Source organism: Leptodactylus fuscus, chromosome 1 (assembly GCF_031893055.1).
Source record: "Leptodactylus fuscus isolate aLepFus1 chromosome 1, aLepFus1.hap2, whole genome shotgun sequence".
Classification (NCBI taxonomy): Eukaryota; Metazoa; Chordata; class Amphibia; order Anura; family Leptodactylidae; genus Leptodactylus; species Leptodactylus fuscus.
The window spans coordinates 3,275,500-3,302,634 of NC_134265.1; the positions used below are offsets into that span (position 1 = coordinate 3,275,500).

A 27,135-nucleotide genomic window follows, 5' to 3' on the forward strand; every position below is an offset into this window, starting at 1 on the left:
AGTCTTGGGGGCTTGGCCTTCCATGTACATGAAGGAAGGAGGAAGGTGGGAGATAAACAGGGAGCATTTGTAGGACAGAAGTGATTTTAGGGACCACATAGGTTTGTAGGAGGTAGGTGTGGGGGGGGGGGGGGAGTCCTAGGACTTCAGGAGCTCTTTCAGTTCCTGTAGGAGGGGTTGGAAATTTAGGGGGTAAATACAGTCTATGCTGCTTGGTAACTTTATGCCAAGATAGGTTATGACGTCCGTTTTCCAGATATAGGGGGATGTCCTCCTTACTTCTGCAGCTTTGGTGGGGGGTATGGTTATATTTAGAAGCTCAGGCTTGGACTCGTTGACTTATAATTGGATAGGGCTCCGTACTGTGTCAGCAGAGATTGTAGTGCAGGTAGACCAGTTTCTGGGTTTGTGACCAGGAATAGCACATTGTCTGCGAATGCGACAGACTGTAGTGCGTGGGAGCCTACCACAAAACCGTGTATGTCCGGGTGTTGGCGAACCGCATGAAGCATAGTCTCTAAGGTGAGTATCGACAATGTGGGCGAAGTGGCCATCCTGGTCTTGTGGCATTAGGTTGGGGAAGGGTGCCATTAACCCGTAGGCGTGTGAGCTGGGAGTAGAGGGAGGATATGGCTGAGATAAAGAACTGCGGGATCCCAAATGCTGTCAAGGCTGCCTATATGAAGGACTGGTCAACCCTATGGAAGGCCTTTTCTGCATCCACGCCCAGCACCACTAATGGGCTGTTAGAGCCTCTCGCTAGGGCAATAGCTGTATTATCGGGGCCCTCCTTTCACAAATCCAGCAGTTTGGGGACTGTGTTTTGACAGGGCGCAGCTCGCTGGACTCAGGTTATACTTCTGGATAGAACCCTATAGACATGGAAGTGGAGGAGTGAGCAGAAGCCAAGCAAAGAGAAGCAAAGACACCTGCTGGAGCCAAGTAGGAGCTTTCCATCACAACCGTGTATGTCAGGACGTCTCTATCTATGTACTGCCTGGGGCTGTTTCTGTCTGAGAGAGAATCTTTCGAGCCGTGTATGTGTGCAGTATGTGCAGTGTATGACGGCTCAAAGTATTGGATATGATAGCGCTGTATGTGCAAAGAGGCGGCCTTCAAGGGCTTGTCCATGGGGGAACCATCAGAAAGAGGAAATACAAGAGACTATGGCAATGCAGAACATTACTGATTCCTTATAGTATTCGGGGGTGAGACGTGTCTACTGACATGGCAGCCGGACTTCTACGCCCCCCTCAGACACTAGGACATTGATGGTACTACTATCTGCACCGTTCATTCCATAAACCATACCTTATAACTTTTGGGTCCCTATTGGAGGGACAGTCCATCAGCCCATAAGACCTCCTCCACGCCATAAGCAGAGATAGGAGGGACTATCTGTCTGGGCCTTTAATCTGTCGAATTTTTTATTTCATTGCACTTTCATCTGCCCTTGAGGGAACATTGTGGGAATCTCTTTGCATTGACCCCTGAGGAAGGAACAAGAAGGCGACAAACACGAGGTAGCCGAGTTTAATAAGAATACCAGATCCTTCCATGGAAACTTTGGGTTATTATCAGCCAATCAGGCGAGGCCATCCCCGTCCATACAAGACAAGGTCACCTTAAAAGCTGCTACAAAGTATCAAGTGAAAATTCTCTTCTGCAAACGGATACATTATTAATGACATAAATGGGGGGGTGGGTTATAATGGGTGTCCCGAGGTTCAGATCCCGTCTCATCTTCTAGGAAAGGCTGCACAAGGAATTCTAAGAGATGAGCAGCGGACGGCGTCCCCGGGCGACCTCAGTGCGGCAGGTAATAAGTCCCCGGTGTTCGGTAATATTTTTATAGCGGCCTGAGCTAATTGCTGTAATAAGCCGAGGATGCTGATGTCGGCACATGGAGCGGTCTGCAGGGAGCGGCGCCCGCGGCTGTCAACCGGGCATGGAGAGGGGGCAGTCAGGTGAGGGAGACATGGCCGGGAGATTTACAATAGGGGTCAATGACAAAAGAGGAACACCGAGTGTACACACAGAAACCAAAGCAGGGGTATAGTGTGCTGTCCCTGTATCTAAAGACCAGTGCTGTACGTGTATATGGATCTAACGGAGAGGCGCCCTGGGGGTTTGATATGGGACCTATAATATCTAAGGATCAATACGATCAATGCAATCTCTGTAGATCCCAACTGATGACATCATCACGAACTCTGATGACATCAATCAATAGTAAAATAAGACTTGTCCAAATGCAGTAGAAATCTCAATAATTGTCAGAAATAACCCAAATGACAGCCCAGACAGTCTGGAATACCCCGCGGTGTGCTGGGAAGGCTTCCATTATTCCTTACTATAACTGTGTGACCGGTGAGGTCTACTCATCAGCAGTAGCTGTCATAGGAGTTGCTAATATCCCCCCATGGAAAACGTAAGTGGTACAGTCCATATCTGGAGTATCAGGGCTGGTATGGGTGTCACACAGACCCCGCCACCATCAACCCCTGCAATACCAGTAAGGAGCCCAGGAGGGCGTTTGGGTGGAGGCCCCTTTTACATTTCTAATAGATTTGGTTGCGCAGATGGTTCCACTAGGAGGATTTAAGGTTCCCACCTCTCCCCCAGGCGGTCACATGTACGGAGTGGGGTGTACAGGTTGGCTGTCACAGGCGGTCCCTGAAATGTCCTATCTTCAGCCCTGTTCTCACCTCCTGACTCTCCTCAGAGTTCAGCTGCTCATTATAAAGGCTCAGATGTTCTGGAATCCTCTGTTTGTTAAACCTCCTAATTGTCAGAGATAACATATCCGATGCGTTGCACCCTTGGCGGATGTTTGCAGACTCGGCGGCATCGTCCACATATCCTGATGGTGCCCATGACGCACATTCAATGCAAAATTCTGCAGAAAGTCCTCAATCATAAAAACAGGAGATGAGCTAATACAGCGAGCCGATGCAATGCCGGGATACTGGGGTGCGGTGACGTCATCAATCCCTTTATATACTGCTCCTAAAACAGCACCTCACCTGTCCACAGGTTGTGTCTGGTATTGCAATACAGCACTCAGTTTAATGGACACGTTAAGCACCTTTATAGCCCACCTTCACTTACGCCCTAATGTCCGCTCACTAGTAGCGTACACCAACCTCATTGATGGGAACGCTAGGTCTTAAATAGGCTAATGGCGCCATATAGCACAAGAAATGTGATGTCCTATGCACACCATAGCGGACATCAACCAAATGCCATCCAACTCCCACCAGTCATGGAGTCTCAGACCAGACTTCTCCTGGCCATGTTGGAAGGTTATTCCCTAGATAAGGGCCCATGTATGTCTATAACCAGCCACAGCAACCTGAAGATTTGGACGAGGCTGCGGAATTGGAGTCAGGACCGGCTTTGGCTGGAGTAGAAACAGGAGTGAATTAAAAAAAATAAAGTTACTGACTAACTTCAAGGGTAATGAACATGAAGTCTGGAAGGTAAGACACTGATATGAGACTATATATGTAGGATATAGGCTACATGGGCAACCATAAATGCAGCATGTGCAATGTCCCCTATAGATGGGTCCTATCTAATGTGTGGAACTAGGGCTCCTTGGGGCCCCAGACGAGATTATTCTGGAGGTCCCCCCTTCATCTATATAGAGCTTGTGCTTCACCCTCAAATACATTGTAACAGCTAAATAATATCACAAGATACATTGTACCAAGCATGTCAATGTAGCCGGGAGCCCCATTCAGTGTTGTGGCCCCTTCATTGTGACAAGAACAATTGAAGGGTAAACATAAAAGTCATTGTATCATGATTCTGAGAATATCCGACCATCGGAGCAATGAGAAGATTAAGCGCTGCAGTCCACAAAGTAGACGTTCCTCAGGATGGGCGCAGCACCAAAAAAAAGAAAAAAAGAAGTACCATCCAGAGGTCCAGTATCATCTGCTGAGACTTGTATTATATTGACATCTAGAAGGTCTTATGACAAGTCCATGACTCGTAGCGTGGTAAGTGCTGCCCCCATTGGCAGGTAAAGGTCAGACAATGACTGGAGCAGAAACACGCCCATGAGGAGCAGAAGTCTGGCCCACAATGAGCCCATGCCACTTACCATTTACTTATCTTAGGAGGACTTCATAAGGGGATAAACAATTGGCAAGTACAATTCCACAAACACCAGAAGCTTTGACTTTCCAATGGTGAATCCTTTCCCAGTAAGGAGTCACCTATATTATATGTACAGACACCAGACCACAGGGGCAGAGCTGACCCCTTATATATTAAGAACAAGTGATAAGAACATGCCTTTAGTTACATTTTTAGAATTTGGCACAAATTTCCAGGTCTTATAATAATATGCAAATCAACTCTCCAATCTATTGTCTTTGACTGCCCAATCTGGGTACAATCGGCTCCTCCTGAGATCTTGTGCTGAAAGTGCCCTCCGGCCGCGGTGCAGAGTGCCAGCTCCCTCACGCTACAGTGGAAGAGATGAATCGTTACCTGTCCGGACACCACGATTAATGGCGGCTTCATCCGGAGACTCTGGTCATGTGATGACCTTGCCGTGTCCTTATTAGTTCATCTGGCAGCAAATCACTTCACTAATTAGTCTGTGGTTTAGAGAACTGTAAAATTCACAGAATTCGAATCCCGGCTCATCTGACAACAGGGCTGACATCACTAACCAGGTGCCCGGTGTCAGGGAGATGGTGAATCAGCCCGACAGCGTCCGGCGTAGCTGCAGATAGTACTGGTTTTATAGATCCTTTTATACCCGACTGTCCCTGGATGCCAAGATTACACCGCAGACACAAAGAAAGCACAAAGTATTCTCCATACAGAGACACTATACCTGCCTTACACATAGGAGGTCTGCTATAAAAAAAGCTCTAAGACTCCTTATATTACAGGTGACAGTAGAGCAAACTCTTCTGGAACATCCGAGAGACTCCAGGGAAAGCTCAGAGAACAAATCTCTTGTGCATCACAGAAGCCTCCTAGAATCTACTGCAAAGCAGTGCACCATTATCCTGCCAGAACCTACCAGGAAATAGTGGACTAGTAACCTCCCAAGACCTACCAGAAAGCAGTGCACCAGTAGCATCCCAGGACCTACCAGAAAGTAGTGCACCAGTAGCCTCCAAAGACCTACCAGAAAGCAGTGCACCAGTAGCCTCCAAAGACCTACCAGAAAGTAGTGCACCAGTAACCTCCCAGGACCTACCAGAAATTAGTGCACCAGTAACCTCCCAGGACCTACCAGAAAGTAGTGCACCAGTAACCTCCCAGGACCTACCAGAAAGCAGTGCACCAGTAGCCTCCCAGGACCTACCAGAAAGCAGTGCACCAGTAACCTCCCAGGACCTACCAGAAAGTAGTGCACCATTAACCTCCCAGGACCTACCAGAAAGCAGTGCACCAGTAGCCTCCCAGGACCTACCAGAAAGTAGTGCACCAGTAGCCTCCCAGGACCTACCAGAAATTAGTGCACCAGTAGCCTCCCAAGACCTACCAGAAAGCAGTGCACCAGTAGCCTCCCAAGACCTACCAGAAAGTAGTGCACCAGTAACCTCCCAGGACCTACCAGAAAGTAGTGCACCAGTAGCCTCCCAAGACCTACCAGAAAGTAGTGCACCAGTAGCCTCCCAAGACCTACCAGAAAGTAGTGCACCAGTAGCTTCCCAAGACCTACCAGAAAGTAGTGGACTAGTAACCTCCCAAGACCTACCAGAAAGTAGTGCACCAGTAGCTTCCCAAGACCTACCAGAAAGCAGTGCACTGGTAGCCTCCCAAGACCTACCAGAAAACAGTGCACTAGTATCCTTCCAGAACCTACCAGAAAGTAGTGCACTAGTAGCCTCCCAAAATCTACCAGAGGTCAATGCACCAAAATCATCCTAGACCCTGCCAGAAAGCATTGCACTAGTATCCTTCCAGAACCTACCAAGAAGTATTGCACCAGTATCATCCTAGACCCTACCAGAAAGCAGTGCACCAGTAGTCTCCTAGGACCTACTAGAGAGCAATGCAGAATCTACCATAAAGCAATCCATTAGTAATCTCTCAGAACCTACCAGGGAACAGCCTTGGCTTCCAAATGCACATTTAGGGGGTGGAACTAGTTGTATAGAAAAGGTATCGGACCTGCACATAGAGGTGTGGTCTGTAATAAGGGGACATTCAGTGGGATACCTCAGCCGCTTCACTCTTAGAACAACCACAAACCAGTTGCTAGAAGATGTAGATACCAGTGCCCGTGTATATAGATATGCTGGACGTGAGGTAGGTGAGAAGAAAGGTGGACCAGCTCATATGACGTAGGGAGTTACAAAATTCAGGTGTGGGGACAAAATGTTCTTCTTTCTTTTGTCATCATAAAAACGGACAATAAAGAACTTCAGCGAGTCTACACCAAAGTCTGTGCGACAAGTGCAGAAGACAACAAGTCATTGTCATAATAATGGTCTTTGGTAATAAGAGTCTATGGCCAGGGAGTGGTAACAAACACCCGGGAATGGTCACTTAGTCCTCCAAAACATTCCAACCATCCAAGGAACGAATATCATGGAGGAACAAATGTTACTATGGGATAACCATTATGATACATCTGGTTACAAGTCTTGATCATCTTCCATTGATGCTAATAGGAGGGAGCTGCAACAATGTTACTAAGACTATGGACAATATTGAGTCTAGAGCCTGGCCGGGCTCCTTGTGACCTACTGGTCTTCCTGGAATGCGGACGTTGGGCCTCCTACTTCAGTTGAGCATGTTGTAGCATCTCTTTATAACAAAGTATTCTGCAATCTAAGTCTTTACTAGCAAAGTACTAAGGCTTGTTAAGGATTCCATGATTAGAAGGTTTCCGAGAATTTAGAAAACTTAATCTAGATGAAACTGGACAAACCAGAAGACTCCAAAATCCTCTTGGATAGAAAGGTTCTTCTGATGGTAAGGACAGGACTGGCATTGTTGTGGAACTAAAGTGTGACCAACAAAGAAACCAACAGCCATGATGTAAGATAGAACCAGTGGGTGAACCAGACCTGGCCAAGGAACATATACAAATGTATATGGCAGGAACCCTGGAGCATGTGCAGTTCTGGAGCAAGCAAGATCATCATATAGAACCAGTCATGGAAGGTACATGAAGCTTCAGGCCAATGCGAGAAGAGAGCGGAAGACAAGAATATACAAAGAGCCTTCAATAATGTCCTTACAGTTACTATTATTCTAGTTTCATGCCACAACCCTCATTGTAGCTACATATACACAATGTCAACTAGGGCAGAACTGGTGGAACAGATATCTGAAGGAATCCAAAGATCAGATCAGTATGGCCTAGATCTCTTGTTGACATATGGATTCCAAAAACAGGAAGACACAATTTTGTCAAGAATCTGAACCTTTTTGGTGGTAGGACTATACAGTTGCTTGGTCTTGAAGGACCTTGGTCTTTACTTTCAGAGTCTTCCATTTGGCAACATCTCCACCAACTACCAAGCACCATGCTTCTTGTTTTGGGAATAGATGGGGGTCCAAGTTCCTAACCTGCCCTTCCCACAGATGCTATGTCTATAGAAATCTCCACCAAGTAATGAAATAGATCTATTAAGATGCAAAGTAACAGAAAGAAGAATGTGATATTGACTAAGGCTACGTCAGCTCCATGAGTGATGGTTACGACCTCTTGGTACAGGCCTCCAGGTCTACGAGATGCTCAATGTGGTTATTTTCATCATTTGCAATCTTACAATCCTTCTGCTGAGGACTGTTGTCAACCACCTGGAGACAGCAGAGTTAAACAGCAGATTGTTAAGGGTCTATGACCTGTATAACACAACAGCTGGAGAGGAGAGTCTGTAGAGACACCAGGCATGGAACGGCCTCGATCATTACAGGAAGTGTCCCCATACAGATACACAAGCCCGGGCCGTTCCACTGAACGCGCGTTTAGTCAATGACATCACACAACAGTCGCTTCCAAGAAGCCCTGCCTCAACACACAGATATGCAGTCCATCCCTCGCTCCGAGAGCAACGCCAACCAGAAGGTTTCGTAATCAGCGCCGTCCGGCACCTGCACTCGTCGGGAACAATGCACTTACATTCACTCTGCAGCCGGGTCAGGTTGCAGCAAATGCCTGACAGAGATCTGTGTTTCGCACTGACAATTTCACACAAGTAATCCATGCTGGACAGCGAAAATTTCCACTACAAACTCAACCAGAATGATAAGATTTAGTCTTCACGCGTCATTACGTTGTAGAGATCCATCTGTAATCCCATTAATGCTCTGAAAATGGAGAGGAAAATGGAAAGGCAAGAAAGCGCCGTCATGGCATTTACAAATCCAATATTACTGCCAATTAAGACATGATATGAAGCGTAAGGTCACGTCATCGTGTCCATATGGCGAGACGCCGCCATCGATGGGCACAGAACGTTCAGTATGTTCTAAACTAAGCTAAGGCTTGACTCAGTCCTGGAATATTGCATATAGTCTTGACATAGTTACCATCATGGACTGTAGATAGTAGGCCTTGTAAGCCCATCTCATGATTCCACCAGGTCTACCCACCAGATCTGGTCCATGATCTCTTGATACAGCCAGTGTCAAACACATCTGACCAGTCCTATAGGTAAGACTACTATACAAGGTCCTCCCTCTATGGTCAGCCCTTCATCTCAGCCAGAAATTGACTCTTGAGGTCCATTGGTCTATTAGTACAGTCTTTCGTAGACCTTCCCATGGTCAATGGACGTAGACATCAGACAGCTCTAAACCCAATTTTCATCCTACTCCATAGTAATAAAATTGCATCTTAACTCCAACAAATAGATTGTCTATGGTGTATGGCATCTCATGTATCAGATAAAATCTCACTTTAATCTAGATTCATCCACTCTGGATTCTTGGTCAAACCTTGGGCAAGTAGTCGGACGGAATCTTTATCATATCATTTTAAGAAGATTCAGCTTTGAAGAGATGGAGAGAGAAGAGAAAAAACAAAAACAATCACAATTACTGTCAACAAACTGCTGAAAAACCTGAAGAGCCGACCATCTCCAAGCCCAACCGATCCACGTACGAATGTCATGAGCATCAGATGATGAGACAACTTCACAGACCATAAGTCTTCTTGTGAGATATCAAACACACATGGAAGACATCAACATCCATCAGATATTTAGCACAAGCTTGAATCCCATAAGGTTCCCACACCAACAGGGTCATGGAACTTACTAAACCCCGACAACACTGCTCAAATCACAACTGTGACCGCAGAGTCAACGAACCCGAGGCCTCCATAGGATCAAAGCTCTGGTGGAGATTCTCAGCAAGACGAAGTTCAATTTGGAAATCTCTAATTTTAGCAACATCCGTCAAAGTTACAACTAAGTGGAAAATCCTCTCCAAAGAGTTTGTCCAGTCTGGCACCCCCATTGTCTAGAACAAGTCTCTCTCTGGACTCTCGTCTAAGTAGGGATGGTCCAAATGTAGAAATATCTAATATCACATCTTGACTTTAATCCCATAAATTTACCAAGGAAGCGGACATCTTGTTGGATCCTCCAACTTTTTGGAACCTGTAATCCCGACTTTTGAGAAGGTTTTCGGGAGTTCTGAGTATTCGCATGGTGTCGCCTTGGGTCAATTTCTATTTACACGTGCCGAACATTTACATTCCAGATTGAATCTCAGAACAAAGCTTTATTTTGACTTCTGATGAAGAAGTTTTCATAATCTGTCACACGGAAAGGAAGAGTAAAGACAAAACCAGCAGACGCCCCGGGATGATTGACAGTCCGAGCCGATAACTCCTTACACAAAGCGTTTTACGAGGAGCAGCGCACACATCTGGTACAGATGCCCAAACAAGACGTCTCCGCGGCTTTACAATCCAACCAGATTAGGGGAATGATGGAGTTCATTCATCTCTCCCAGGCCTGGGAATGACAAGGAACCGCCAGGGCTGGGGCCCATAAAGCGGAGATTGTATCCTATCTATATAAAGAAGCCTATAAACCCTGTAATTACACCTCGGAGGGATGTCTTCCATTAGCGTCTCCAGGCGCTGAGATCCATCCTAATGTATTCCAAATAAACAGGATTATATAAAACAGCCCATGTGTCAAAATAGCCGTTATACAGCTGTGTGCGAGCCGGCCCTCGTAAAGCCCTCCGGGGCCGACAAGCAGTGACCGCAGACGAGGTGCTACAAGGGTTAATGCGGTCGCCAGGCCAGTTTACAAGTCCATTAAAAAAAGGAAACAGTTTATTGAGAGAAGATTCCGAGTGAAATTCTATTTCTGAATTAATAAGCCGATGGAAAGAAGTTCTGCTGCAAAAATTTCAGATCTTATAAGGAGCAGATGACTCGGGGCGGAGGGGATCGCGCTCATATTAATTGTCAGTACTTGGTTAGAAGTCATTGAAGGGAGAATTTTTTTATTTTTTTAGTTGTTTATATTAGAATTTAATAATTCAAAAAATATTGATACAAATTTATACTGAATTTTAGAATTCTCTTCCGTTCCTTCACGACCTCTTTTGAGTCCCGTAACTCCTGTATTATGGAATGACATCACAGTCAGTCCCCGCCCTACACTATGACATCACTACACCTGACAGCCAATCACCAGCCGCTATCAGTCATGTGACAAGTGGGAACCTGATGATCAGCAGAGGAAAGGCAAGGAATCTTTAATAAGAATCTGATTATTTATGTATTTTATTTGATATGACTTGGCCTATAAAAACTGGAATTTTTATATTTTAATTGAAGTCACAATTTTGTACATTGTAAAACCCGTTTGGAGAGTAACAGCAAATCTACAGGGACATAGAAGATTCCGCCGAGGAATAACAAGTCCCATCGTGGTCAGAGAAGATCCAACAATCCAGATAGAAAGGGATTATTAACCCTCCCCCAATACCGGCAGAAGATCTGACAGTAGACGCGCCCCGCTATACAAGCCTCGGAATCCCCACAGCCGTCCGTCTTCATTATTACACCACGTCCCATCGTACAAGAGAAGATTCACAACGAACATTACCCAGGGCTAGTAGTATCCAGAATAACACGAGAAAGAATAAAAAATACTTAGAAAAAACAGCGACATAAAGCAGAAAAACAATTAGTGAATAGAAAGTAATGCAGAAAAAAAACTAATAAAAAAACTCAGAAAAATATTAAAAATGTAAACAATAAAAAAATAAAAATAAAATAAAATACTAAAATATTAAAAATGTAAATAAAAATACTAATAAAATAAAGTAATAATAATAAATAAATACATTAACACAAAAATATTAGAAATATAAATAAAAACACAATAATAATAATATTAATAAAAAATGTAATAACAATAATAATAATAATAATATTATTATTATTATTATTAAAATAATACTACAAATTACAGAGATTCTAATTCATGTGCGGAAATAAAAAGCGGATGAGAAAAATAACAATATAAGAATTAATGACGGTGTATAAATATTCATTGGACTGAAATAACAAAGTACAAAAAAATGTAATAAAAAGATTCTGAATATTAAGTAATAAAAATGAAGAAACAACTGAAAAATAATAAAATATATATATAAAAAAAAATAAAATAAAAAAAAAAAAAATCACTGAATACTCTGAGGTCGGGCTGGCTAAGAAGTTATACACACAATACACACAACCCTGTCCATTTCTTGACTCATCGCTGTTTTTGGAGGCCATTTTTCCTCCGTTGCTTTTTTGATGGCCGAATCTCGTCCAATCTGTTTTTAATCGATTTTTCTAAAGTTGGAGGAATGTCATTGCTTTCTTTCATCCCCCCTCTCACTGACCATTCATTTCTATCTCGTCCATCAATACTGAGCAATCTCCGACCCATCGGGCGTTATAATAACCATTATATTATCCGTCTATGACCCCTACGGCCGGGTGCAGCGCCGTGTGAATCAGGCCTTAGGGTTTGCGTTCTATCTGCTGCGATGACTCCGTCATATACCAGACGCCTCTATATTGCTCAGTCTGATCTCCACTTTTTGGATTTCTTACCCTGCAGCAGTCCCTGGCAGGTCTCGCACCGGTGATGTTTTCCTACTACTGCCGGAATACGCGATGAGCGCGCCACATCGAATACATTCACATTACCGCGATAATTGTGTCTGATTTATCACCTCGGAGTCCGAAATCTACATCTGGAGAAATCCTATAAATGAATCAACAGAAGATCTCAGCCTCGAAAAAGATAATGAAATTGCCGGAACATCTTATTATTGTCGCATCAGCGCAGCCACAGATAGTCCTACAAGGATGGAGCCATCTACACCTATCACCAGACCCCACAGTGCAGGGAGAGGGGTGAGGTGGTCACCTGGATCATATGCGGGATAAACACTGGTGAATCAGTTCTTCTGTGGCAGAGATGTCCACAATTTACCAGATTCTCTAAATACAAATGAGCTTTCTGGTTCTGGTGACAGTAACCTATCTATCTGCAGGGCTGGGGTGATATGCTGGTTCTGGTGACAGTAACCTATCTATCTGCAGGGCTGGGGTGATATGCTGGGTCTGGTGACAGTAACCTATCTATCTGCAGGGCTGGGGTGATATGCTGGGTCTGGTGACAGTAACCTATCTATCTGCAGGGCTGGAGTGATATGCTGGTTCTGGTGACAGTAACCTATCTATCTGCAGGGCTGGGGTGATATGCTGGGTCTGGTGACAGTAACCTATCTATCTGCAGGGCTGGGGTGATATGCTGGGTCTGGTGACAGTAACCTATCTATCTGCAGGACTGGGGGGATATACTGGTTCTGGTGACAGTAACCTATCTATCTGCAGGGCTGGGGTGATATGCTGGTTCTGGTGACAGTAACCTATCTATCTGCAGGGCTGGAGTGATATGCTGGTTCTGGTGACAGTAACCTATCTATCTGCAGGGCTGGGGTGATATGCTGGTTCTGGTGACAGTAACCTATCTATCTGCAGGGCTGGGGTGATATGCTGGTTCTGGTGACAGTAACCTATCTATCTGCAGGGCTGGAGTGATATGCTGGTTCTGGAGACAGTAACCTATCCATCTGCAGGGCTGGGGTGATATGCTGGTTCTGGTGACAGTAACCTATCTATCTGCAGGGCTGGAGTGATATGCTGGTTCTGGTGACAGTAACCTATCTATCTGCAGGGCTGGGGTGATAATGCTGGTTCTGGTGACAGTAACCTATCTATCTGCAGGGCTGGGGTGATATGCTGGTTCTGGTGACAGTAACCTATCTATCTGCAGGGCTGGGGTGATATGCTGTGTCTGGTGGCAGTAACCTATCTATCTGCAGGGCTGGGGTGATATGCTGGGTCTGGTGACAGTAACCTATCTATCTGCAGGGCTGGGGTGATATGCTGGTTCTGGTGACAGTAACCTCTCTATCTGCAGGGCTGGGGTGATAATGCTGGTTCTGTTGACAGTAACCTATCTATCTGCAGGGCTGGGGTGATATGCTGGTTCTGGTGACAGTAACCTATCTATCTGCAGGGCTGGGGTGATATGCTGGGTCTGGTGACAGTATCCTATCTATCTGCAGGGCTGGGGTGATAATGCTGGTTCTGGTGACAGTAACCTATCTATCTGCAGGGCTGGGGTGATATGCTGGTTCTGGTGACAGTAACCTATCTATCTGCAGGGCTGGGGTGATATGCTGTGTCTGGTGGCAGTAACCTATCTATCTGCAGGGCTGGGGTGATATGCTGGTTCTGGTGACAGTAACCTCTCTATCTGCAGGGCTGGGGTGATAATGCTGGTTCTGTTGACAGTAACCTATCTATCTGCAGGGCTGGGGTGATATGCTGGTTCTGGTGACAGTAACCTCTCTATCTGCAGGGCTGGGGTGATAATGCTGGTTCTGTTGACAGTAACCTATCTATCTGCAGGGCTGGGGTGATATGCTGGTTCTGGTGACAGTAACCTATCTATCTGCAGGACTGGGGTGATATACTGGTTCTGGTTACAGTAACCTATCTATCTGCAGGGCTGGGGTGATATGCTGGTTCTGGTGACAGTAACCTATCTATCTGCAGGGCTGGAGTGATATGCTGGGTCTGGTGACAGTATCCTATCTATCTGCAGGGCTGGGGGGATATACTGGTGACAGTAACCTATCTATCTGCAGGACTGGGGTGATATGCTGGTTCTGGTGACTGTAACCTATCTATCTGCAGGGCTGGGGTGATAATGCTGGTTCTGGTGACTGTAACCTATCTATCTGCAGGGCTGGGGTGATATGCTGGGTCTGGTGACAGTATCCTATCTATCTGCAGGGCTGGGGTGATAATGCTGGTTCTGGTGACAGTAACCTATCTATCTGTAGGGCTGGGGTGATATGCTGGGTCTGGTGACAGTATCCTATCTATCTGCAGGGCTGGGGTGATATGGTGGGTCTGGTGACAGTAACCTATCTATCTGCAGGGCTGGGGTGATATACTGGTTCTGGTGACAGTATAACCTATCTATCTGCAGGGCTGGGGTGATATGCTGGTTCTGGTGACAGTAACCTATCTATCTGCAGGGCTGGGGTGATATGCTGGGTCTGGTGACAGTAACCTATCTATCTGCAGGGCTGGGGTGATATGCTGGTTCTGGTGACAGTAACCTCTCTATCTGCAGGCTGGGGTGATATGCTGGGGTCTGGTGACAGTATCCTATCTATCTGCAGGGCTGGGGTGATAATGCTGGTTCTGTTGACAGTAACCTATCTATCTGCAGGGCTGGGGTGATATGCTGGTTCTGGTGACTGTAACCTATCTATCTGCAGGACTGGGGTGATATGCTGGTTCTGGTGACTGTAACCTATCTATCTGCAGGGCTGGGGTGATATGCTGGGTCTGGTGACAGTATCCTATCTATCTGCAGGGCTGGGGTGATAATGCTGGTTCTGGTGACAGTAACCTATCTATCTGCAGGGCTGGGGTGATAATGCTGGTTCTGTTGACAGTAACCTATCTATCTGCAGGGCTGGGGTGATATGCTGGGTCTGGTGACAGTAACCTATCTATCTGCAGGGCTGGAGTGATATGCTGGGTCTGGTGACAGTAACCTATCTATCTGCAGGGCTGGGGTGATATGCTGGTTCTGGTGTCAGTAACCTATCTATCTGCAGGGGTGGGGTGATATGCTGGTTCTGGTGACAGTAACCTATCTATCTGCAGGACTGGGGTGATATGCTGGTTCTGGTGACAGTAACCTATCTATCTGCAGGGCTGGGGTGATATGCTGGTTCTGGTGACAGTAACCTATCTATCTGCAGGGCTGGGGGGATATACTGGTGACAGTAACCTATCTATCTGCAGGACTGGGGTGATATGCTGGTTCTGGTGACTGTAACCTATCTATCTGCAGGACTGGGGTGATATGCTGGTTCTGGTGACTGTAACCTATCTATCTGCAGGGCTGGGTGATATGCTGGTTCTGGTGACAGTAACCTATCTATCTGCAGGACTGGGGTGATATGCTGGTTCTGGTGACAGTAACCTATCTATCTGCAGGGCTGGAGTGATATGCTACTTCTGGTGACAGTAACCTATCTATCTGCAGGGCTGGGGTGATATGCTGGGTCTGGTGACAGTATCCTATCTATCTGCAGGGCTGGGGCGATATGCTGGTGACAGTAACCTATCTATCTGCAGGGCTGGGTGATATGCTGGGTCTGGTGACAGTATCCTATCTATCTGCAGGGCTGGGGTGATATGCTGGTCTGGTGACAGTAACCTATCTATCTGCAGGGCTGGGGTGATATATGGGTTCTGGTGACAGTAACCTATCTATCTGCAGGGCTGGAGTGATATGCTGGTTCTGGTGACAGTAACCTCTCTATCTGCAGGCTGGGGTGATATGCTGGGGTCTGGTGACAGTATCCTATCTATCTGCAGGGCTGGGGTGATATGCTGGTTCTGTTGACAGTAACCTATCTATCTGCAGGGCTGCAGTGATATGCTGGTTCTGGTGACAGTAACCTATCTATCTGCAGGACTGGGGTGATATGCTGGTTCTGGTGACAGTAACCTATCTATCTGCAGGCTGGGGTGATAATGCTGGTTCTGTTGACAGTAACCTATCTATCTGCAGGGCTGGGGTGATATGCTGGGTCTGGTGACAGTAACCTATCTATCTGCAGGACTGGGGTGATATGCTGGTTCTGGTGACAGTAACCTATCTATCTGCAGGGCTGGGGTGATATGCTGGGTCTGGTGACAGTAACCTATCTATCTGCAGGGCTGGGGTGATATGCTGGGTCTGGTGACAGTAACCTATCTATCTGCAGGGCTGGGGTGATATGCTGGTTCTGGTGACAGTAACCTATCTATCTGCAGGACTGGGGTGATATGCTGGTTCTGGTGACAGTAACCTATCTATCTGCAGGACTGGAGTGATATGCTGGTTCTGGTGACAGTAACCTATCTATCTGCAGGGCTGGGGTGATATGCTGGTTCTGGTGACAGTAACCTATCTATCTGCAGGGCTGGGGTGATATGCTGGTTCTGGTGACAGTAACCTATCTATCTGCAGGGCTGGGGTGATATGCTGGTTCTGGTGACAGTAACCTATCTATCTGCAGGACTGGGGTGATATGCTGGTTCTGGTGACTGTAACCTATCTATCTGCAGGGCTGGGGTGATATGCTGGTTCTGGTGACAGTAACCTATCTATCTGCAGGACTGGAGTGATATGCTGGTTCTGGTGACAGTAACCTATCTATCTGCAGGGCTGGGGTGATATGCTGGTTCTGGTGACAGTAACCTATCTATCTGCAGGGCTGGGTGATATGCTGGTTCTGGTGACAGTAACCTATCTATCTGCAGGGCTGGGGTGATATGCTGGTTCTGGTGACAGTAACCTATCTATCTGCAGGACTGGGGTGATATGCTGGTTCTGGTGACTGTAACCTATCTATCTGCAGGGCTGGGGTGATATGCTGGTTCTGGTGACAGTAACCTATCTATCTGCAGGACTGGGGTGATATGCTGGTCTGGTGACAGTAACCTATCTATCTGCAGGGCTGGGGTGATATGCTGGTTCTGGTGTCAGTAACCTATCTATCTGCAGGGCTGGGGTGATATGCTGGTTCTGGTGACAGTAACCTATCTATCTGCAGGGCTGGGGTTTGCAGGAGATTCTGTATCAGACGGCCATGTTAGTATTTGGGGACCTCCCCATCCCCCCAGGGGTTCATTGACTTCCTCTGGATATTTGGGCTATGTCCCACATCCTAATAATATAGCGACCTGTTGTCCTGTATATGGCCAGGGATACGTGTACAGCGCTGCGGACTATGTGGGCGCTACAGCAGATACGTACGAGCTATAATAACCATTTATGGGGAACCTCTGCTCTGAAGCTGCTGCGTTGCGGTTCCGGACTTTATGAGCCATGCGGCCGGTGGGATTAGGGACTGACATAAAACAGGTAGGGTTGACCTCAGGGTAACACGGCCCCTTGTAAATCACTCACCTAGCGCACCTGGACTAACATGAGCCCCAATTACAGAGGTGTAAACACGGGGCTGGTTAGAGGGGAAGGGGGGGGTCGGGGGCTATGACTGCTCATATTTGTGGCCCGAGGATGTCCAGGCCCGGGGGCCAGCTCTGCCCTGGTGCTGGTGGTCACATTCACTCGCTCCGAGCACTCAAAAAATTCCAAAATTCAGATCTTCCCTGAATGTTTCCGCCCCCTCTGGGGCGCTCGGGGCCGTGCACAACAGAGCTTTCTAGACGCGCTGCGATGAATGTCGTTACTGTGCTCGGAAAAAAAAAAAGTTCCGTCGTTGGTGATTTATAATTTGAGTTGCATTAGCCGGCGGCCTCATCCATCACCCCGGGGGCTGCAACAGATGTGTGGGTGGGATCCCCCGAAGGAACCAAACGCAACGCAAACCTCCGAGACCCACCAGCAACAAAGAGCCGCAGCTCCACGTGGGAGGTGGTTGTAGGAGCTCCGACCCCCTGCGGGGCCGCACACAACAAAAGACGCTTCCCTGCCGCCGCCTCAGCGCTCCGATATACAGCTATAATAGATCGGAACAGCCGGGCCAGGGAGGTCAAGCCCCAAATCTGAGTCACTGCGAGTGCGTGTCCATAGCTCATCACTAGAGGCCGCCAAACACAGCACTGTCTTAAAGGGATTGTCCACTAAACACAAACCCTAACAGTATAGGACACATCACAGCAACTGGGGGGGGTGTACAAAACATGTCCTAAATATAGCCCGCCTGTAGGGGGAGACAAACACATGGGGTCCTATATATGGTGGCAGCTCAGCCACTCCGACACTACAGAAACCACAATGCACATCGATAGTAAAGCACGGCGGTATAAGTCAGTGCTATAGAAATACAATTATTATATTGTCAGATATCAGAAGCTGCATTCTTCAAGTATATATACCGTAATATACTGCACAGTGTGACCGCCAGAATACTAACATATCACCAAACAAGGAAGTGAGCAATGCAGATTGTGCAATAATCACCAATAACCTGATATACTAAGGGTTAACCATGTATACAGTATTATATCAGCAACATATAGACCCTCATAGGAGGCAACGGTAACGGTAGCGATATTATAGTAGTTATATTCTTGTACATAGGAGGTAGTATTATAGTAGTTATATTCTTGTACATAGGAGCAGTATTATAGTAGTTATATTCTTGTACATAGGAGGTAGTATTATAGTAGTTATATTCTTGTACATAGGAGCAGTATTATAGTAGTTATATTCTTGTACATAGGAGCAGTATTATAGTAGTTATATTCTTGTACATAGGGGTAGTATTATAGTAGTTATATTCTTGTACATAGGAGGTAGTATTATAGTAGTTATATTCTTGTACATAGGGGCAGTATTATAGTAGTTATATTCTTGTACATAGGGGTAGTATTATAGTAGTTATATTCTTGTACATAGGAGGTAGTATTATAGTAGTTATATTCTTGTACATAGGAGGTAGTATTATAGTAGTTATATTCTTGTACATAGGAGCAGTATTATAGTAGTTATATTCTTGTACATAGGAGCAGTATTATAGTAGTTATATTCTTGTACATAGGAGCAGTATTATAGTAGTTATATTCTTGTACATAGGAGGTAGTATTATAGTAGTTATATTCTTGTACAGAGGAGCAGTATTATAGTAGTTATATTCTTGTACATAGGAGCAGTATTATAGTAGTTATATTCTTGTACATAGGAGGTAGTATTATAGTAGTTATATTCTTGTACATAGGAGCAGTATTATAGTAGTTATATTCTTGTACATAGGAGCAGTATTATAGTAGTTATATTCTTGTACATAGGGGTAGTATTATAGTAGTTATATTCTTGTACATAGGAGGTAGTATTATAGTAGTTATATTCTTGTACATAGGAGCAGTATTATAGTAGTTATATTCTTGTACATAGGGGTAGTATTATAGTAGTTATATTCTTGTACATAGGAGTAGTATTATAGTAGTTATATTCTTGTACATAGGAGTAGTATTATAGTAGTTATATTCTTGTATATAGGAGTAGTATTATAGTAGTTATATTCTTGTAACATAGGAGTAGTAGTATAGTAGTTATATTCTTGTACATAGGAGGTAGTATTATAGTAGTTATATTCTTGTACATAGGAGTAGTATTATAGTAGTTATATTCTTGTACATAGGAGTAGTAGTATAGTAGTTATATTCTTGTACATAGGAGGTAGTATTATAGTAGTTATATTCTTGTACATAGGAGTAGTATTATAGTAGTTATATTCTTGTACATAGGAGTAGTATTATAGTAGTTATATTCTTGTACATAGGAGTAGTATTATAGTAGTTATATCTTGTACATAGGAGCAGTATTATAGTAGTTATAGTCTTGTACATAGGGGTAGTATTATAGTAGTTATATTCTTGTACATAGGAGGTAGTATCATAGTAGTTATATTCTTGTACATAGGAGGTAGTATTATAGTAGTTATATTCTTGTACATAGTAGTAGTATTATAGTAGTTATATTCTTGTACATAGGAGGTAGTATTATAGTAGTTATATTCTTGTACATAGGAGTAGTATTATAGTAGTTATATTCTTGTACATAGGAGTAGTATTATAGTAGTTATATTCTTGTACATAGGAGGTAGTATTATAGTAGTTATATTCTTGTACATAGGAGGTAGTATTATAGTAGTTATATTCTTGTACATAGGAGGTAGTATTATAGTAGTTATATTCTTGTACATAGGAGCAGTATTATAGTAGTTATATTCTTGTACATAGGGAGCAGTATTATAGTAGTTATATTCTTGTACATAGGAGTAGTATTATAGTAGTTATATTTCTTGTATATAGTAGTAGTATTATAGTAGTTATATTCTTGTACATAGGAGCAGTATTATAGTAGTTATATTCTTGTACATAGGAGCAGTATTATAGTAGTTATATTCTTGTACATAGGAGTAGTATTATAGTAGATATATTCTTGTACATAGGAGCAGTATTATAGTAGTTATATTCTTGTACATAGGAGCAGTATTATAGTAGTTATATTCTTGTACATAGGAGTAGTATTATAGTAGTTATATTCTTGTACATAGGAGGTAGTATTATAGTAGTTATATTCTTGTACATAGGAGGTAGTATTATAGTAGTTATATTCTTGTACATAGGAGGTAGTATTATAGTAGTTATATTCTTGTACATAGGAGCAGTATTATAGTAGTTATATTCTTGTACATAGGGAGCAGTATTATAGTAGTTATATTCTTGTACATAGGAGTAGTATTATAGTAGTTATATTCTTGTATATAGTAGTAGTATTATAGTAGTTATATTCTTGTACATAGGAGGTAGTATTATAGTAGTTATATTCTTGTACATAGGAGCAGTATTATAGTAATTATATTCTTGTACATAGGAGGTAGTATTATAGTAGTTATATTCTTGTACATAGGAGCAGTATTATAGTAGTTATATTCTTGTACATAGGAGTAGTATTATAGTAGTTATATTCTTGTACATAGGAGCAGTATTATAGTAGTTATATTCTTGTACATAGGAGTAGTTTATAGTAGTTATATTCTTGTACATAGGAGCAGTATTATAGTAGTTATATTCTTGTACATAGGAGGCAGTATTATAGTAGTTATATTCTTGTATATAGGAGGTAGTATTATAGTAGTTATATTCTTGTACATAGCAGTATTATAGTAGTTATATTCTTGTACATAGGAGTAGTATTATAGTAGTTATATTCTTGTACATAGGAGGCAGTATTATAGTAGTTATATTCTTGTACATAGGAGGTAGTATTATAGTAGTTATATTCTTGTACATAGCAGTATTATAGTAGTTATATTCTTGTACATAGGAGTAGTATTATAGTAGTTATATTCTTGTACATAGGAGTAGTATTATAGTAGTTATATTCTTGTACATAGGAGTAGTATTATAGTAGATATATTCTTGTACATAGGAGTAGTATTATAGTAGTTATATTCTTGTACATAGGAGCAGTATTATAGTAGTTATATTCTTGTACATAGGAGTAGTATTATAGTAGTTATATTCTTGTACATAGGAGTAGTATTATAGTAGTTATATTCTTGTACATAGGAGTAGTATTATAGTAGTTATATTCTTGTACATAGGAGTAGTATTATAGTAGTAATATTCTTGTATATAGGGGCAGTATTATAGATGTATACTAGAAGATATTATATAGAATATGACATTTATTTGTCTTGGACTTATCAGCTTTCTTCCTTAGTTTATTCCCTATCACTTATGATCGGAGTTGCCCTTTAAGTCTTTAGTATTGATGTTTCTCCCCTTTATTCTCCTCTTGTGACTCTGAAGCTTTAATATTCCAAACTGACAGTTTTTCTAAGACATTGTATATTCATTGATCCCATAAGGAATACCATAAATCCTAGATGGGTGAGATCTGCGCCAGCCAGGAGCGCTCTGCAGGTAGAGGAGTTGCCGCCGTCTTCTGGCCATGAGGGGGTTAATGTATCTCAGCCATGTTAGACGGTTTCTCATTCTCTTTATGTATCTTAAGTGCCAAAACAGACAGATGACAAACAGATCCCCCTCCCCATCCCCACAAGACACGGACAAAGCGGTTACCAGGAAACTCCTGTCACTTATCATATCTTGTTTATGACGAGGGGTCGGGAGCCAGGAAAATGACAGAAAGTGGAGAAACATGTAATAAAGCAGAGAGATCTACAACGTCCAATATACCCGAGTATCCTCTCACATCTGCCTGATATCCATCGCTCTCCTGCCTCATATCTGTCTATAAGCAGATCCTCCATACGGCCCCAAACAAGTCACAGATATTCTTATATAGTAACAGAAAGGAAATCACAACATTCACAGGTCGTATGTACGGACTTATCTATCCAGACCATGTGTAGGTAGAGAATCCGTCTATTGATCTATCCATCTATCTATTGATCTATCCGTCTATCTATTGATCTATCCATCTATCTATTGATCTATCCATCTATCTATTGATCTATCCGTCTATCTATTGATCTATCCGTCTATCTATTGATCTCTATGTTTATCTATAGATCTATCTATTCATCTCTCCATCTATCTATTTGTCTATCTATTGATCTCTCCATCTCTAATCTATCCCTGTAATATTCTATTATTTCTCTATCCAGTTCTTTCAGTTCGTTCCTGCTTTTTTAGTTCCTTTTATCTCAGAATATTCACAAGACATTTCTAGACACAAAATATCACATGTATTCATATATAAGAGCTCTAGAATCTATAGTGTCTGCACAAGCAACATTCTTCAAAAAAAACAAACCAAAAAACAAAACACATTTCTTAAATAACAGTATCTGAAATCCACCAGTGTCTCCAGCATCTTCCCCTTCAGTGTCTCCAGCATCCTCCCCTTCCCCACCAGTATCTCCAGTATCTTCCCCTTCCCCAACAGTGTCTCCCCCTTCCCCACCAGCGTCTTCCCCTTCCCCACCAGTATCTCCAGTGTCTTCCCCTTCCTCACCAGTGTCTTCCCCTTCCCCGCCAGTGTCTCCAGTGTCTTCCCCTTCCCCACCAGTGTCTCCAGTATCTTCCCCTTCCCCACCAGTGTCTCCAGTGTCTTCCCGTTCCCCACCAGTGTCTTCACCTTCTCCACCAATGTCTCCAGTGTCTTCCCCTTCCCCACCAGTGTCTCCAGCATCTTCCCCTTCCCCACCAGTATCTCCAGAGTCTTCCCCTTCCCCACCAGTGTCTCCCCCTTCCCCACCAGTATCTCTAGTGTCTTCCCCTTCCCCACCAGTGTCTTCCCCTTCCCCACCAGTGTCTCCAGTGTCTTCCCCTTCCCTAACAGTTGCTCCAGTATCTTCCTCTTCCCCACCAGTGTCTCCAGTGTCTTCCCCTTCCCCACCAGTGTCTACAGTCTTCCCCTTCCCCACCAGTGTCTCCAATGTCTTCCCCTTCCCCACCAGTACCTCCAATGTCTTCCCCTTCCCCACCAGTACCTCCAGTGTCTTCCCCTTCCCCGCCAGTGTCTCCAGTGTCTTCCCCTTCCCCACCAGTATCTCCAGCGTCTTCCCCTTCCCCAACAGTTGCTCCAGTATCTTCCCCTTCCCCACCAGTATCTTCCCCTTCCCCACCAGTGTCTACAGTCTTCCCCTTCCCCACCAGTGTCTCCAGTGTCTTCCCCTTCCCCACCAGCGTCTTCCCCTTCCCCACCAGCGTCTTCCCCTTCCCCACCAGTGTCTCCAGCGTCTTCCCCTTCCTCACCAGTATCTTCCCCTTCCCCACCAGTATCTTCCCCTTCCCCACCAGTATCTTCCCCTTCCCCACCAGTATCTTCCCCTTCCCCACCAGTGTCTCCAGTATCTTCCCCACCAGTACCTCCAGCGTCTTCCCCTTCCCTACCAGTGTCTCCAGTATCTTCCCCTTCCCCACCAGTGTCTCCAGCGTCTTCCCCTTCCCCACCAGTATCTTCCCCTTCCCCACCAGTATCTTCCCCTTCCCCACCAGTATCTTCCCCTTCCCCACCAGTATCTTCCCCTTCCCCACCAGTGTCTCCAGTATCTTCCCCACCAGTACCTCCAGCGTCTTCCCCTTCCCCACCAGTGTCTCCAGTGTCTTCCCCTTCCCCACCAGTGTATCCAGTATCTTCCCCACCAGTGTCTCCAGTATCTTCCCCTTCCCCACCAGTGTCTCCAGTCTTCCCCTTCCCCACCAGTGTCTCCAGCGTCTTCCCCTTCCCCACCAGTTGCTCCTCTGCTATAACCCGCACTGGTTAAGGGTTGAGCGTTGCGTATCAGCATCAATTAGACGCCATGTGGAAGGATGCATGGTTTGTGTAAATCTTCCTGGACTTCCCCATAGAGCGTTTCTTGGCCAGGCTGACATCTATAGTGTCCACGTCTCCGCTCTCCCAGCGACACCACAATCAGTGTTAATAAACTTGAGGAAATCCAGCGCTGAGTTATAACCCAAAAAATAAAAATAACACAGACACAAGCGAAGCAAAAACTGCCGACACCGAGGAGAAGTGTAAGGAGGAAGAATCCAAGAAGACACCATGTCCGGACCTACAACATGCCCCGGCACAGCACAGGTTAACGACCCTTCCTGGATCGCCTTATTGCCCCTCCATGTCTGATACATTGAGAACTTCTTCCTATTAAGATTCACGGCAGCGTACGACTAAGGAGAGAACTACCAAGAACAAGCAGAGAACTTGAGACTCCTGAGGAGGATCAACCTCTGAATCCCGAGTCTTCAGCTAATTTTATGGAGATTTATGGCGACTCTGACAGCGGCTCCGAGGAGACGATAAACAATCGGATGTGATACATGAGATCTTAGAACCGCCATACCGTAAGCGGCTGCGAGTAGGGGTCTGCACCCCGCTACACCAAAAAGCGTCATCTACGCCATAAGTGCACTGCGCCCCCAAAATGAGTTATGGAGGCGCCACAAGCATCTGTAAGGCGAGCATGGGTACGAGCCAATCGCCTGTGCCGCAGACGCAACAGTTATGTACGGAGGAGCCGATTATGTAACGGGGAACATTCATGCGACCAATCACAAGTCGTGTATAACAACAGTCCACAATGGCCGATCCCGTCGCCGCGGTCCCGTAGACGCCACAGACGTTGGACGGTACGCGGTCCGGTCTGGATGAGCCCCTGGGATGGTGCATGAGCGAGGGGGCCGCGTGGGATCGACACGGGGAACTTGTTACACTCACAACATTCCCCAATTCCAGGCATCTTCGGCATCCGAAAAACTTGATTTTTTGCCGATTTTTATCGTTACGTATTTCTAATCTAAAGGTCGGGGTTTGCAGTTTTAGTCCAAGGCGGCGAGGAATCCTCCCGAGAAGGGGTTAACGCTCCAGGAGCCGCAACGTAAAGCAGTGCATTTTAATGGCTGATTATTTAACCCTTCACCGACAGTAGCGCTCTCGTTAAAAGGGTAAAATGAGGTCGGTGGCAGCGAGGTAAAGAGCGCTAAAGGCTTTCCTGTGACCCGGAGAGACATGACACAGGCGAGACAGCCCCGGTCACACAGGCGAGACAGCCCCAGCTTTGAAGTGCTTTATAAGGGAGTGAATAGCAGCAGACCCTATTAAAGGAAAATCTGACAATTAGGAGGCTGCCAGCTCCCCCCCCCGCCCGCTAACACTGAGCAGGCACCACAGCAGCGCAGAGGAAGCAACATCCCATCCATGTAACAAGCCGGGGATACAATGTAACAAGAGACAAAGTCAATCAATCAATGGTCAGAGCGCAGGTCGCAGTGCACACTGCCAGGAACCGTCTGCAGCTGACAATGACACACAAGCCTCGGATTCCGCTGCCACTCCCTTGCAAGTTTCATTGCTCAGCTCTTCCTAAAGCTGCATCATTGCCCCCCAGCACCCCAGGGGGACACCAGCCCAGCAGCCCCCTCCCCATCCAGGGTGTCCTTGCCATAGACCTGGATGGAGGGCTGCTCATGTACTTACAGTGTGTGGAGGGGCTGCAGCTCCTCAGATGCCCCTGCTCCTCTCACCATACATCCAATGGGCTCCCTGAAGCCTCCTCTGCAGCACAGACACACGATTTAGCCTCTTTTAAACTCACACACACGAGCCATGTGACTGAGGAAGCCACTGACAGAGAAGGGACTGCAAGAGCAGCAGATCTGTACCAGAGGCCCGCACAGCCGGAGAGCAGCGCCCCCTGCCGGCCGCGGCCGGGACTGCAGGGAGGGGACACCGACTGTTTCACTGCCAGAGCAACCTGTAGGACGGGAAGGGAGAAGAGCGGCAGCGATCATCGGCCGATGGGGGTCGGCTGCGGCCGCTACTCCTCATTCCTATCCAGAATCTGACGATTAATCTGTGTCTGTGGGATAATAATCAAACATATTGTGAAGTAGAGAAGTCAGGAGGCGCCCCCTACTGTGCACTGTGTAATATGCTATGACCCTATAGTGGGGGGGGGGGGGGGGCAGGATTATATATATATGTATTAGGGGCCCTGGATCTTATATTATTACTTGTATTAGGGCCCCTGGATCATATATTATTACTTGTATTAGGGGCCCTGGATCTTATATTATTACATGTATTAGGGCCCTGGATCTTATATTATTACTTGTATTAGGGGCCCCTGGATCTTATATTATTACTTGTATTAGGGGCCCCTGGATCTTATATTATTACTTGTATTAGGGGCCCTGGATCTTATATTATTATTTGTATTAGGAGCCCTGGATCTTATATTATTACTTGTATAAGGGGCCCTGGATCTTATATTATTACTTGTATTAGGGCCCTGGATCTTATATTATTACATGTATTAGGGGCCCTGGATCTTATATTATTACTTGTATTAGGGCCCTGGATCTTATATTATTACTTGTATTAGGGGCCCCTGGATCTTATATTATTACTTGTATTAGGGGCCCCTGGATCTTATATTATTACTTGTATTAGGGGCCCTGGATCTTATATTATTACTTGTATTAGGGCCCTGGATCTTATATTATTACTTGTATTAGGAGACCTGGATCTTATATTATTACTTGTATTAGGAGACCTGGATCTTATATTATTATTTGTATTAGGAGCC

At 45.0% G+C, this 27,135-nt stretch overlaps 1 protein-coding gene across 4 annotated transcripts in view; it reads right to left on the reverse strand.

The window, feature by feature from the left end:
- Positions 1-26,167, reverse strand: part of CNTFR (ciliary neurotrophic factor receptor) — a 425,728-nt gene extending 399,561 nt beyond the window's left edge. For 3 of the 4 annotated variants that reach the window (XM_075267249.1, XM_075267240.1, XM_075267215.1), the window contains exon 1: positions 26,021-26,167. The gene's annotated coding sequence lies outside the window, so the exon portion shown is untranslated. The remainder of the gene's footprint in view (positions 1-26,020) is intronic. The other variant, XM_075267223.1, reaches the window with a different exon arrangement.
- Between the last annotated feature and the right edge of the window lie 968 nt (positions 26,168-27,135).